Source organism: Salminus brasiliensis, chromosome 8 (genome assembly GCF_030463535.1).
Source record: "Salminus brasiliensis chromosome 8, fSalBra1.hap2, whole genome shotgun sequence".
NCBI lineage: Eukaryota > Metazoa > Chordata > Actinopteri > Characiformes > Bryconidae > Salminus > Salminus brasiliensis.
The window spans coordinates 23930573-23946238 of NC_132885.1; positions in this window are offsets into that span (position 1 = coordinate 23930573).

Genomic DNA, 15666 nt, shown 5'->3' on the forward strand with positions numbered 1-15666 from the left:
TCAGAGGAACAGGCATCAGAAGAGTCATTAGTCCTGTGGACTGGTGGGTAATGTGCCATGACTGAGGCTTGATGCAGTCCAGCCGCTCAGTGTCAGCACTGGGCTTTGTGCTCCTGCTATTCAGGCTTTGCTTTGTCAGGCTATTTCTTGTATTATTATTATGATGATGATTTCCAGTCATCTCTCTCACATCAGCGGTGCATGGATTCAGGGTGCATGCTCCTACTGTTGGTAATATGGATTTGATGGAGCTTGAATCCAACTCCAGTCCATCATTGCTTCTGCCGCAGCGTTTTGTAATGGAACTTCTGAAGGCAAACTTTTTGAGTGCTGGATCTGTAAAACGACTTCACGTATATTAGATTCCAACGCTCGGCTATCTATCAAATGGATTAGTCTAAGAACCTGTATTGCATCTCAGTTTTTAATGATTCTGAGAGAGAGTCTTGTGATTTGGATTTACACTGCTTCAGATACCATCTTCTCTGAACTGTGTGTGTGTGTGTGTGTGTGTGTGTGTGTGTGTGTGTGTGTGTGTGTGCGCGCATTTTTCAATCACTGATTCCCTTCACTGGGCAGTCTAGCGTGGGCTGATGTGGTGGAATGAGCTAAATATCATCAGTCTGTTACAGTACAGGACGCTGAAGTTGGAAACGTGTTTGCTGTTGTCCTAATTAAAGCAAGGCCTATTGTAATTAGCTGTTTAAGAACACTCACAGATACCTGATTACGGCTGCATTTATAATTAATTGTTTGTAGTCATTAAGGGAATGCAGATTGTGTAAACATTTAATTACTTTAATTTGCTGCTGTGTAGAGCCCAAGATGGTGATTAAAATGCCTTACTTTGAAACGGGAGCACAGCTTGGAGGAAAGGAGTAAAATGACAAAGTGGTAAACAACAACTGGTGCACGGAGGATTTCTCTCCGTTTCGCTCGGAGGGTGACGCAGCGCCAATTCACACCGTGAAATGAAACGAGTGTGACCGATTAAACATAGCTGAGGTGAGGATGCGCTTGGTGAGGGCTTATAGGCTGAAAGCGACCACTTTTCATTCCTGTTCATTCACACTTTCGTGTACTTACTGTCCTAGGTGAGTCAAGGTGTGCGGCAGGGCTGCCGTGACTAATATTAGAAGGCCACATTAACTCGAACCTGGCCAGACTCCTCCTGCCACCTCCAAGACTGTGCAGGGAGAGAGTAAATAGGGAAGTTGCTGGACTAATTAAATGCTCTGAAACAGCTGAAAGTTGGGATAATTAAGTAGCACAATGAAAGAGCAAAGCATTTGAAGTTATTTGCAATGTTCTTGGACGCCAGTGATAGACAAGAGGCAACGCCAGGAACTATGGGAAGAAGCTGTGAATGGAAGCTGGGTTTTTCTGCTTGACTGACAGGAGATCTAAGGGAGCGTCTATAAACGTTCCTCAATGACTCGGTTTAAGACTCCGTAATGCAGTACATAGAAAAATAAGTAAATACAGAATAATAAAAATAGCTTTTGTTTGGTCTCCGTCTTGTCTTTCACCAAAACTCGCAGCACACACACACACACACACACACACACACACACACACACACACACACATACATACATACATACACTGGCATAGAAGATTTTGACATTTTATGCCAGACTGAAAACTCCATGCTCAATGAACAAATCCCTCTTTAAGCCTGGAGGGTGAAGAAGCTCGGCTGTAATCTGCGCACTGCCAGAATCTTGCTGTGAAGTCAGCCACCATTCAGGGCCCTCCCACTCCTGATAATGGAGCGGCTCTCCGAGTGCTTTAAAAAGGACACACAAGTTCTTCAGAGGTTGGTGTTCGAGTGACGAGCAACCTTTCCCCGCTAAGTACCGACAAGCCCCGCTGCTACAATGCCTCTGCATTTACTTTATTTGCACACTCCAACACACCCTGCGAAAGCGAAGGAACACGTGCTGGCGTCTTGAGGCGTCCTCACAGACCTCGGCGAGCAAATCCTGCGGTAAGCCTGCTGGCAGGTGCTCCTCCTCTCTAATCTGCCCGCTCTCAGAATCTCCCATGATGCCATGGACTGTTTGGAGCACCTCCTCACCTGCGATAAGGCATGCCTGAGGGACAGACTCAGATAAATGCTTTATAATTAAAGAGATGGAGAGACGTGTCAGGGGCGCAGTGCAGCTAATGCCTCACAGGCTGCCAGAGCTACCAAACCACCAGGATGATTCTTTCTATACTTTCTTTCTCTTTCACTTTCTCTGTCTCTCTCTACCATGCGCTCTCTCTCGCTCTCGCTATGGCCATGGCCTAACTAAGCTGAGCTATCTGAAAAAAGGCAAGAGTTTAATCAGTGGAATGCCTGAGATAACCTTCCCATTGAGCGCTCATTCTGGTGCTTTATGCGATTTCATCAGCATTAACGATAAGGGTTAATGAAATGCTTTTCCATTTATTGGGGCCAAACATCTGATTCGGCACCAATGCACCATAATGGATCGCATGTTAGACGTTAGAGAGCGCATTAACTTATCTCTCCAGCCATAAAGCTGTTGGCACTGCATTTTCATCTGCATTTGGATCGTTGCACACCGTGTGCACAAAAGTTGATTGAAAATGACTAACACACACAGGCCCTAATGGAGCAGCCCCAGGGTGGGTTAAAACAATCAATTTCCTAAAGACTGCCAATTTACCTCCTAATCGTCCCTTTGGTTTCTCAGAGGAAGAGGGATCATTCGAATGCAGGAGGTTGCGTACTCATTGAATGTTGCGTTTGGCTGAGAAAACCTTGAAAATCTCATGAAAACCTTCATCAGATGGCTCATCCATGCCAAATACCCAAAGATTAAAGATTCGCTAAGCTGCCGAGTTGCTTATTTGAACGAGGAGTGCGGCGCTCAGGAGGAAGATCAGACCCAGATCTGCCCTTCAGCTCGTAATGCCTTTGCTGAGGAGCATAAAGACGTGGACTCTGACAGAGAAGGAGTGGGGCTGTGTATTTTGGGGATGAATATGAATAGAGTCCGTCAGCCATGCTTCGCTAATGAGAAAAGGGAGCAACCAGCGGACAGCCCTAATTAATTATGTGTTGACATTTATGGATAATAACCTTATGGTGGGTATCAGGTTTTATGAATATACATGGTTCATAATCAGAGAGCCATAAAATTACCAGATCATACATAGGGTTGCATATATGTATATATATATATATATATATATATATATATATATATATATATATATATATATATATATATATATATATATATAAATATATATATCAGTGCATATCTCTGTAGATTTACAGTTTAATCCCAAATCATCTGATATTCTAATTTAATAGAGTTGGGTAGTGCAACAGTGCATGCACTGTAATGAATTACCTCTTATTTGATTTATGTTAAACCACCACTGAGAAGAGGTATTGAGGCCAACACCTTCTGACACAAATTTGAGGTTGATTAATCATTATTTGATTATGAATGTGTTGTCATGGATTTTGAAAAATGCTCTCATAATCATGCATTAATTACATGCCAGACCTCTGTATTATCCGTACGTGCTTGCTCCTTAAATCCCGTATTTTGCCCTTGCCAAAACTCTGAACGACTGCCTCTATGGAACCTGTCCGTCACTCCAGTGACCTTACTGTAGAGTCGGTCCACTGCAGTCAGCCCACTGCAGTTGGCCCTTCCTCACCATTGGAGTGGGTGTGTTCCGCAACTGATGGATGCCTGCAGTTACCGCCAGCCATTGCGCTCAGGTTATTCGGAGGTCGTCCTCCTTCATGGGCGTCCCGGCGCACCGCTATCAGCAATACAACAGCTCATTAGCGGCTGCCTACTTTTTAATTAAGGATTCCACATATGTTAATTAGATCTGATTGCAACTACGTCGCTCAGCCGCACGCTAACTGATGTCGCTGGGAAATGAGTGGTAATGTAGGCTGTCTGGGACGATAGCACGGCGATTAAGGAACACATGTTGCCTCTTCCATGAGGCCAGATACAAGCCGTGCATATATGCCTGTGTAATTGCATTGACAATGGCTTCTAATGAGCTGTTTGATAGGCAATGAGGACAATAAGGTGCGGTACTCATAGGAGGTTAGTACTGAGTAGTACTATGTCTGATTGGCCTCTGATTACAATAGTACATACATTTCAGAATACATGCTGCAAAAAAAGGTGCTACAAGGGCTCTTTGAACAATGCCATTGAATTTAGGTTCCACAAAGATCCATTTTGGGGACCAAATTGTCAAAGTTTTAAAAAAGGAGATGTAATTTTCTTTACACTATTTTTTATTATTATTATTTCTTCATTTTTATGAGTCGCATGCCATAACTGCACTTCATATGCAGCGGTGAAGAAATCTGGCTCAAGCTTTACTGGTTGCCCGTATCAGTAGCTCCCTGTGCTCCCTGCTGTAACCTGGTGGCGAGGATTGTCTCTTGTGGTCCCGGTGCTTGGGGAGGCGGCTCTCCTGAGCTTGGTAATTGCTTGGCTGACTCTGTCATTTCCGCTTTCGGAGGGACGCAGTCGATAAATCAAATAAATGAGGCCTTTGCCAAGGTTAGATGTGTTCCACAGTGCAGAGTTCAGCCTTTTCTATTGTCTGCGATTTCTAACAAACACACCACCATTGATCTTCGCACAGCACATCAATAAATGTGGGGGAGTGAAGGAACAAGTTGTGCTCAATCTTTGCAGGCCACGCTAAGGGAAAAAAAAACCTTTGTTCTTTTACTGTATAGGGGGCTCCCTGTATGGTTTGGGAATACATTTGGAAAGTCGGAAACCCCTTGATCTAAGAGTACTATCTGAACAAAAATGCTCCACTGTGTATATTGGATGAGCTTCATCAAGCAATACCTATTAGCTGCTGCACATACTTGCTATTCACAGTCTTAATCAGCTGACTTCAGATTCTTAAAGGAATAGTTCACTGGTTTACATGTCCAAATCTATGTTCTCATGCTCAGGAGAACATTTCTGACTGAAATAGTGATTTTAATGCAACCTGTAGATGCAGAAATAGCCTTTCATGATGTAATTAGATTAGATTAGATTAGATTAGATTAGGTTCAACTTTATTGTCATTGAGAAAGAACAAGTACAAGCCAATGAAAAGCAGATAGCATCTAACCAGAAGTGCAAAGCAGCGATCATATAAAAAAAAGGGCAATTGATGTGCAAATTGAGCAGAATGAGGTAGATTGTAATAAGGTGCAGGTAATGGAACTAAATGAGATTCAGCTTCAAAATACAAGAGGCAGGGCAGTCTTCACTCGGGGCAGCTCATTCACATAATGATAACTTACACTCATGAAAATCTCTCAGAGAGCCTTACAGAACCCCCACAAACAAAACTGCAACTGAACTAGTTACGCTACCAAGGCCTACTGTTCCAGACCAGGATTCAACAGGACCATAAGCACTGGCCCTAGTGGCCTCCTATTGTCCAAGGCTTCAGGGAGGCTCAAAATCCAAATGCTAATTGCATCATTTAGTTGACTAAATAATGAAATAAGGATGCAGAACCTGGGCTCACAGGGTTTTGTTGGTGCCAGACAAAATTATTATCATACAGACCCAATATGGCATTCCATTTTAATGAAGATTAATCATATTTTTGAGACTAACAAATCCACAAAATTGACAACATAGATTTCCAAATAGCTGCACAAAGCAATACAGTTTATGGTGCTAAATGAACACAGTACTGTTTATGTACCTCTGCTTACAGCAGCCACCACGAACAGTAAGCCATCCTTAGCCATTATGTACCACTGTGTTGCTGTAAGCTTTGAAATCTGTCCTTATCAAGCACAGCCAAGTGAAGAGAGTGAGAGCACTGCTGGTTTGCTGTGAACAGAGCTGGTATCTTCATCTGCTCTGTATTCTAGATTGATCTGTATTCAAGTATTCAAGGATCTGTAACTGGACTGTATTCTACCCTGTTAGCTGGCCTGGTCAGCTGAATGACAGCAGAGCTTTCATTCTCAGCTCACTTACTCTTCAAGTCACTTAGTGTGACAGTATGTCATTTTCATGGATAACACAAGCTAAACACAAATGATATTTACACGTATTAAACTTACAATTAGCATGAGAGTGTTAAAATGATAAAAGACGTAGTGTCCATGCTGTAACAGATGGGCCGTTCTAGAACTGGGGGTACATTTTTCGTCTCCTAGATAAATCTTGAGCTATTAAAAAAAAAAAACAATCTTCATGAAATCAGTTTTGAATAATAATACTAATTACATTCATTTTTCAATATTATTGATGCTCAATGTACATTTTAGGCACAATTCACACTAAATATTAACTAAATGACTCCCACCCCACATTATTGTCTTTGCCTCCTAATTTGTACATTTAACATTTTATAGAATTTTACATAGGTCTATAATTAGGTTTAATTTTTTTGTGCTAACTCTGTTAATAGTTATGAAGTCATTAGAAAGACTATATGTTTTCTGTGTAATTTGTGATTTCAGTATTTAATATATATATAGCTTATTCCATCTGTTCCAGTGTTCTGGTTAACTCTAATACCTATACTTATAAAGCTGCATAAAATCAGTTTTAATTAAAAAAACGTGACCTGGGGCCCCACGCCGTTGCTGTCACTATGATTAGATCATGCCGATTATATCAAATATTCAGAAAATATTTATTAATTTGTTAACAAAAAAAGATGTGACCTGTTTGACCTGATGTCACTTCGTCTGGCAGGAAACGTGGAAGAAGGTGAGATATGTCAAACTTCTCTATTTATTTTATAAAATATATGAATTATATTTTATTTTATAAAATGTATAAAAGCTTGAGGATAATTAACAGTCTATAAATTATTTGTCAACATTGTTATTGTGACATTGAGGAAATCTCCCATCCAGTTTTTAATAAATTATAATGTGTTGAAAAACCATAAATTTCTGTTTTTAGACACACCATGTAGAATCAAGTTTGAGGTTAGCACATGGAGTTAAGGCACAAAATGGCAGAAAATGTCAACTCTGTTAATGGTTTAAATGGTTTAAACAGTTTAACAATAACAAAGTTGTTTTTGTTAAACAACTTTTAAGGTTTTATGTTTTTCAGCTCTATAGTATTGCTGGGGGTGGAATTTCAGTGCTCGTCTACACAGACATGTGAAAGTGCCTTTACTTCTAAAACCTGAACCTAACATTGTGGACTCACATTAATTGTTTCTCTGTTAACCCTTGCTATGGCACTCACAGCTATGCAATGGCATAGAACAAACAATGTGCATCACCTCAAGCATCCCCCCAATTGAAGGAGAGCAGAGGTGGGCTCTACATGCTGCAGTGATTTTACCTGAGCAAAATAGCACCTCATGGCAGCTTCCAGAACATACTTTATAGAAACTTCACATAAAATGCAAACAGTTAGCCAACTAAATTGCTCACCTCAGACTCTTCTTTCATGCAGTGGTTGAGATGCTGGTGGGTGGATCTTTCAGAATAGCAGAGTAGCAGTTTTTGATCCTGTAACATCAGTGGTCACCTGGTTAACTCTGCTTGCAGTTCATGTTCACAGTCCTACAGAGTAAAATACTGACTGTATACACATAATTATATCTCTCGTTTGGTGCATCAGCTGGTATGATATTTGAGATTAAATTAGCCTGCAGCCACATTCAGTGTGTAATTAAGGTCTAAAGGTTAATGCAGAAGGGCTTATTACAAACTAAGGTTTCTTACTTAGTAACTACAGGGACGTCTGTACAAACTGGTGGGGCTATTATTTGGTAATAGAAGTTTATAATAACATTTTTGCTTTTAAAGTGGTTAATGGTAAGCAACAGCTCTTATACGTACTGGCACAGCACAAACAGTTGGTGTTGTTTTTGTAAAAAGTCACAAATCAAAATAGGGTTAAACAGTGAAAATGTCATTTGCTCATCCTTATATGTAGAGTTCAATCAAGCCACAACATGAATCAATAAATAAAACATAAAACTGAAGAATAAAAGTCTGGGTACTTGTTTTGATATCTTGGTATATTATTTATAATTTGACTGCTGGAAAGGCAAAATGACAGTCAGACATCCTTGTACTCCATGACCTGTTTAGTTGTTTTTGAGGCATCATTAGGTAAGGCTTTCAGACGTACCATGGCCACTACAAAGTCTACAGCAGTGCACCTCTTACAGCCCTCTCTAAAATGACCTCTAATTAATGAATGCTTCTTTTATGGACTGTAGAAACAAATGGATTTACTGTTCAAAAGTGATTCTGGGCTAGGATGATCTGGCCTTACAAGCTGAAGAGGCTAAAAGGTTTTTTAAAGCTATGATTGCAATATAATGTTGCAACTATTATGTTGTTTGGAAAGTTCTGTGAGGAGCTTGGATGGGTACTGTAAACATGTGCACAGCCCCCTCTTAGTGGACTCTCATTTTACCCAGCAGGTGGGGGAAACAGAAAGGAAGGAAAAGAGAGAGAGAGAGAGAGAGAGAGAGAGAGAGAGAGAGAGAGAGAGAAAGAAGAGTGTTAGGAGGGCTATAGGGCTGGAGGAAAGCAGTTGTGAGTAAGAGGACCCCTGCGACTGCAGCGCAATAACAGTGATCATTTCTGACAGGATCATAAGTGGCCATGCACCTTTCATTTGTCTCTGGCCACCATGTCCTGCCTGGTCTCACTAAGAGGGACACACAAGTGTCAATATCAAAATACCAAACCCTTCCACCTTCACAAAATCTCAGTATGCATACAAAACACGGGTCTGGCTAAGAATCAGTTTTAGGGGGAGTGCATCACACCAATATCTTCAGTGCCTCAGGGTGTTTTCACACCTGAAGGTCCAGACCATGGTCTAAACCAAGGTTGTATGTTTTTGTTACACTGTAAACATTTGATCAGGTTAGTTTTGGTTTTCACAATTTAGTGATACTAAATTTTTAGCATACTAAAAAACTTGCATACTTTCTGTTGTCAGGTGCATTTCTCTTGACATTGACTTACAGTGATTGATTTGTAAAAGGGCATGCATCTGACATTGGCATGTTGTCCACAGGTGCATTTTGTTGTCATTAGGGCTGCACAATACTTCTTTCCAGCATCTCCATTGCAATGTGGGCACGCTCAATACTCACACTGCAGGATATGCAATGTCACATAAGGCAAGTTTACTGTTAAGTGCATTGTTAAGGTCATGATGCTAGATGATTGATCAAAATTCCTTAATGTGTTTAATATCGCAAAATAAATTACCAGAAATGCATTGCAATGTCATTTTTTTCCCAATATTGTTTAGTGGCCCTAGATTCCACTATACTGTTAATATTATGGCATTACTACAAGCTGCACCAATGTTAAGTGCAGTACTGGAGACTAGTTCAAATCTGTCAAATAAACATTATCGTGCAGCAGCTATATAGTCTTCCAACGAACACAATCGTCCCCAGGTGCTCCTGCAGCTCATTTATGTTTTTTATGGGGATTTTTTTTTACTATTATTTTTATATACAATATTCAGGCCAACGTTTTGTAATTGGTCCAAAAGTATGAACCATCCAAAAAAAGTTGTTTCACACTGTAAACATTGATCCCAACTGAGACCACCAATTTTGGTGAGACCAAATTTTGGACAGTGGTCTGAGGCACCTTTCACACCTGCTATATTGGTTCAGACCAAACTGAAACGCCTGCAGGTCCAAATCAAACAAGGTAGGTGTGAAATCACATTCTGGGGGTTTGAAACCCCTGTACCAGAGGTTCTTTGTCCTGTACGTTTTAGATTTTACAATTTAGATAATATTCTAAACAGTTTCTGCTCCAACATTTAGTGTCGCTCTCTTTAGATGGCAATTGGTTAGAATGACATAAGTCAGTACCAGCCCAGTAACAGTTTGGTCCTGTTTTCCATGTGTATTATACATTCCTCAATTCTCAATTTCTCATGTGTACAAAAAGACACTGTTGGTGTAGACAGGAAAGCAGGAAGGGAAAAAAGCTTGTTCAGACAAATGTGGATGCCTATGAACGGTGGACAGGAAGCCACAAGAAAGCACTGGCTGGAGCTGGAATCAATCCTCAACCCAGTGTGGAGGCCTGTAATCCAGAAATGCTTCTCCATCACACAGTGGTATCACTCTTTGCATCGCATGTGCATCTGACTGACATATCCACACATTCATATACACACACAAACAGACACACACACACACACACACACACACACACACACACGCCTACACTGAACCCCCCTGGGTATCCTAATTCTCAGCTCAACCATAGCATGAGTGAGGGTGGAATGGAGAAGGTGTATAATGAAACCGTAATCGTTGGTGTCTCTCTGGAGGAATGGAGGACAAAGTCCCTCAAGGCTGCGAATCTCAGGGAAGGATGGCATGTCTCACAAGCGATTAGAGCTGAGGCCACCTGCCAGTGAGGATTACGGCTCGCAGTGGAGCGGACTGCAGGTAGTGCTCACAGCAGCGCTCAACAGCATGAAATACCACCTCTCTCCCCAGCTCCACATCCAAAATACTGCTTCCCCAAGAACTTTCGAGCTTACTGAAAAGCCAGCATTCCTCAGAGACTCAACACTCTCTGCAAAACTCCTAAATGGCTCAAAGAAAATCTATGATTGTTAAAAAAAACAACCTTTTCCCATGACATAGAACCTTTTACAACTCCATCACACATTGATTATTCCAAGAAACATCCATTGAAAAGTTCTTTAGGGAGACAAAAGTGAATCCTCTATGACACTGCTCCACCTTTTTGGTTATCTTCATTTTTTAAAGGGATGATTTACTACTGTTCTGTTCTTTAAGACCTACAGTCTTACACTTTAGTTATGTAAAGGTTCTTTAGTAAAGGTAACAGCTAAACTGTCTATAGATCCATTGTCAACTCAAAGAACCATTTGAATGCCTAAATAGTTAAAGGTTTCTTAGGAGCCTAGTATTGCAGGACTTCCATTGGCCACATAGAATTGTCAATGGCATTTCAGCAATGGGAGTAACTAATGCTGCAGTAGTGATGCTGGACAAGGCCAGTAGTCTCCAGGGTTGCGATGTTACTGTTGCAGTAGCAATGCTGCATGAAGCAGTCCTTGCGCATGCGTTTCTCAACAGTCAGTCCTTCAGTCAGCCAGTCTCTCAACCAACTGGCAAGCGAAATTGCCAGTTTGGCAAAAATATCCCTCAAAAATGTTTATACAAGAATGGTTCAGATTGTCACAACATATAAAAAAATCCCTAAATCTATTCCCAGTGAGATTTTATTTTACCGTTTACCATTACGTACAGATTCAAAGAGTTCATTGTGGACTACTGAAAAACCTCTGTGTGGGTCTTTCATCAGCACCTTTCATTTGGTTAGGAAGGTGCAGAAACATCTTTGCTTCTTGAGGAGAAAGGACAATATATTTCCTCAGATCCTCGCAAACGTCTACCACTGCACCAACAAGAGCATCCTGACCAACTGTGTGACAGTGTGGTACAGCAGCTCCACTGCGGCTGCCGGGAAGCCCCTGCAAAAGGTGGTGCATAATACTCAGCGTATCATTGACCCACAGATGCCTGCCATCCAAGACTTTCTGTACAGGGACTATAACCTCCCACTATCCAGGGAGCTACAGGAGCATCTTTGCCAGAAACAGTTGGCTGAGGACCAGCTTCTTTCCATCAACCATCCCTCTGCTGAACTTTACTGAATAAATTGGATTTATTTATAGCCCTGGCATTCACTAATACACAACATACTGTACGCTGCATACTGAACACATTGTACATATTTATTCTGTATCATGTTTTTGATATCATTTTATCTATTTCTGTATTTTTTCTCAAAATCACTGGGATATCATAGCAGCCATCTAGTGCAAACAAGCTGAAATACCATTGCAACCACTGCACAGTTTTGTTTAGGGATTGCATTTTTCACAAGTAATGCTCAAACCTGGGCCTTTGGGAATATTCAAGCACATGGACTGTCAGCTATTTCAGGTTTAAAATAACACCTTCACCTACAACTTATTTCAGGATATTCCCATCATGAGGTAACAACTTTAATCACCTTAGTCTGAGAATCCGTCTGCCCTTTCAGAGTCTTCCTGGGTGCCTCACTGAATGAACACCTGGGGCTCCTGCCTGTTCATCAAAACCAGCAGAAAACATCTGCTCAGTGTTCACTGCAGTGGTACAGGCCTGTGAGAACCAACATCTCCATTATCCCTATTTTATTTTGGGCTTGGTGAGTGATTTGGTCCTGGCAGGGACTCCTCTCCGGCTGCCGTGGGCTGCGTGATGGAGGCTAGGTCAGGGATGGGGCGGTCGGACGTGACAGGCCCACCTGCTCCAGGCTGGGCTGGATGGACGGCACCAGCTGTTTCAGCATGTAGCAGGGCTGGGCAGTCACCCTGATGAAAACCCCCAGTACATCTCCAGCTGCTCCTGCTGACATCCTGCATCTCTACATACCTTACAAGAGCCAGGGAGACAGAAAGAGAGGGTCAAAGGCACAGTGCTTCAGTTCACTCTCCATGCCCTGACCTTGATCATTAAGTGTGTTATCAGTTATCTTCTACTAACCTGAGTTGATTTTCAAGGCGATGTTTGCACAATTACTGCATGCAATACTAGTTTATAGCTGTTGGCTTTTCAGCAAATGGTGATTTTTATTCTTTAAATGTTTGCCTTTATGGCCAAACTCATTTTCATTCTTCAGGGAAATGAAATCTGAACAATAACAAAAAAAATCATGTGTTTTCTTCCAGATCTTACAATTGGAAACAAGCTTTTGTCCAGGACTAATCAATACTAAGACATATTGCAGTAGTTGGTGAATTTAGCTTTAAGCCCAATCTTTAAAACAAACTCCATTCAAGTGCTAATTGTTAATAAAAGGTTTCAGCATAATTGATTTTTTTCCCTCTACTCTTTACCAATCTTCCATTTATACAGTCATAGCTTATTTCCCCACAGGCCAATTTCAGCAAATGTTTATGTGTGGAATGAAGGCGTAAATTGGCAGAACAGCAATGGTAATCTCAGTGGAAAAGACATTCACTCCATGCACACATTAACAGAGGTAAATTTGTATAATTCCCTTTTGAAAGGCCAGAAAAGGCACAGAAAGCTGACTAATAGAATACTTTTGTCTTCTTTTCAAAAGTTAAGCTCAAATGACTTTTTTTGCATAATGCTGGGAATCAAACACACAACACAAAGAAGGGTTCTTTGTTAGCAAGCCACACTCCCTGGAAAAGCTGAGAGTTCAGCGAGTGTTCAGGGGACACTGCCTTTTTTGTTTTTCAGCCTCACTGTAATGTGTAAGGCTTTTTGCCATTGCCAGAAAAGCACCCTGTGTGGCACAGACCTTTTCCAGAGCCAAAAGTGATTTGCTGAGAGGCTTCCGCAAGCCAGAGAAGAAGTAGCTTGTTTTAGATAATTATACTGTACAGCTTGCTAGAGCCACAACTGCTGGGGGTCTTTTTTAGCCCAGGGTCTTTTCTTTAAGGCTAAATCAACATTTTCAGGTGCATTTTGAACAAAACCAAGTAAGCACACTTTCTCTAAACAAGAAAAAATGTGCTTGAATGTGTGCGGATCGTCATCATCATCTTGATCCAAATGCTAGGGTTTATTTCCACCCTTACACATACACATTGCCAAGACCTACTTGAAACCCCCCAAATACAACATCCTAACTACAGTGAAAAGTGTTGCCCTCTCTTTAAAAGCAAAAATAAGGTCAACACTTTGGGGGGTGTAAGGGGCGAAATACCTCTGAAACCCTGCAACTACAGTATGTTAATGTACATTAATACATAAACATTTGATTTTATTGGCATGACCAAAAAATAGCCCTAATAGTCTATAAAGCCTATAATCTCCTTTCATACACCTTATGCCTACTTGAATCCCCCCCATGCAACACATTCCCAACTATGGTGTGTTTGTGTGTCTCCAGGAATATCACCCTAGCATTTGGATTAAATGGTTTTAAGATGATGATCAGCACACATTTTTTATTATTTTTTTAAATGTAGCATTTTCAATATATCATTTTAAATATAGCATTTTTTATATAGCAATTTTAAATGTTGCATTTTAAATATAGCATAGAAGTTACACCACACTCTTGCTAACCTCATTACCTGTCAGTAAAAAAGAGCTCCTGGTTTGCAATGCCTGTTAGCCTCGATATTCTAACTATGGTGTGTCTGTGTGTCCCCAGTTTCTTCTTTTATCAAAATAAAAATATGACACACCAGCATTTGGATCAAATGTTTTGAGATGATGAACAGCACACATTCAACCAATGTCTTGGCTGGTACTGCGCATTCGAGTGAAACACATCAGCTTAAAGTCATGTACATTTTTTTTTACTCCTCTGTTCAAATGGCAATTTTAATCTCATTAAAACAAGTGAAGAAATATTGCATTTTAAATATATGATTTGTAATGTAGCAGTTTAAATATTGCATTATAAATATTGCGTTTTAAGTAAAATACCTCAAATATAGTATATTTTTAACATCACATTATAGCAATTTTCAAATATAGCATTTCCCAGCTTGTTTTAGAGCACAATTTCTGTTTATTTACAGAATTTTGACACATTGGTAAAAAATTTAATAATCAACTGTCACAATGTCTCCCCCTGTTGGGGAGACTTGTTACTGATGCTCCGCCCATTACCTGATTCAGACCAGGAGGTACACCTGACTCTTGCTAACCTCATTAGCCCCTGGTTTGCAATGTTTGTTTGAAAAGTCTCTGTGCAGTTAACTTGAGTTCAGAGCCGTGGTCCTGATTTTATGGATATGTATATATTTAGTACACAGAGTAAGCGTTTCAGTAGAATGTTACTAACAGAGCAAAGCCCTTTATTGTAGAATAATTTCATTCTCTTTTTGATTTTAGGAACGGTAACTGTAACATTTCAGAAGCTTTTCATTTTGGGCTGGGCTGCAGATCTCTGAACAGTGTAGGCACACCTCTTCATTTAGCCTGATTTCATTCAATAATTCTTTTTAATACAAAAAGTAGCATTTTTAGGCAGAACATTTTTAGGCAGAACATTTTTAGCGAACACCTCTGACTCAGTGTTCTCCAAAAATTACAGGCTTCCAACCTAAATCTAACACCCTTCATTCAGCTAATTAAGGACTTGTGAAAGCAGTAATTAGATGGATCAGGGGTCGATTAGGCTGGAGCTAATAACTATAGGAGGGCAGACTCCCTAGAAGGATTCTCTGATGAATCTGATTATACTGTCCTTATGCATATACACTAAACATATGAATGATGTTAAACAATGTTAATCAAGCAAAAATATAAACATGTATTGAATGTTGCCCAAATTACTAATTAGTTCAACACTTCAGGCTAATCTGAAGAGAGAAAACATTTCTGTCAGAACTTTCAGTAAATAAGAAAATGATTGGCTATTGATTTGTGATTACTGGTCGCATTTTGTACTGTTTGTTTCCTGAGTGTAGAAACGTAACCTCTTAACGCAGAAAGGCTTATTACACGCTAAGCTGTATTATTCAGTCACTACAGAGAGTTCTGTACAAACTGGTGGGGCTTTTCTTTGGTAATAGAAGTTTGACACAACACTTTCATCCTGCAGGCGAGCCATAGGCTGTTTAAGGGGTTAAAGTGTTTTTATGATTATGCACTGAG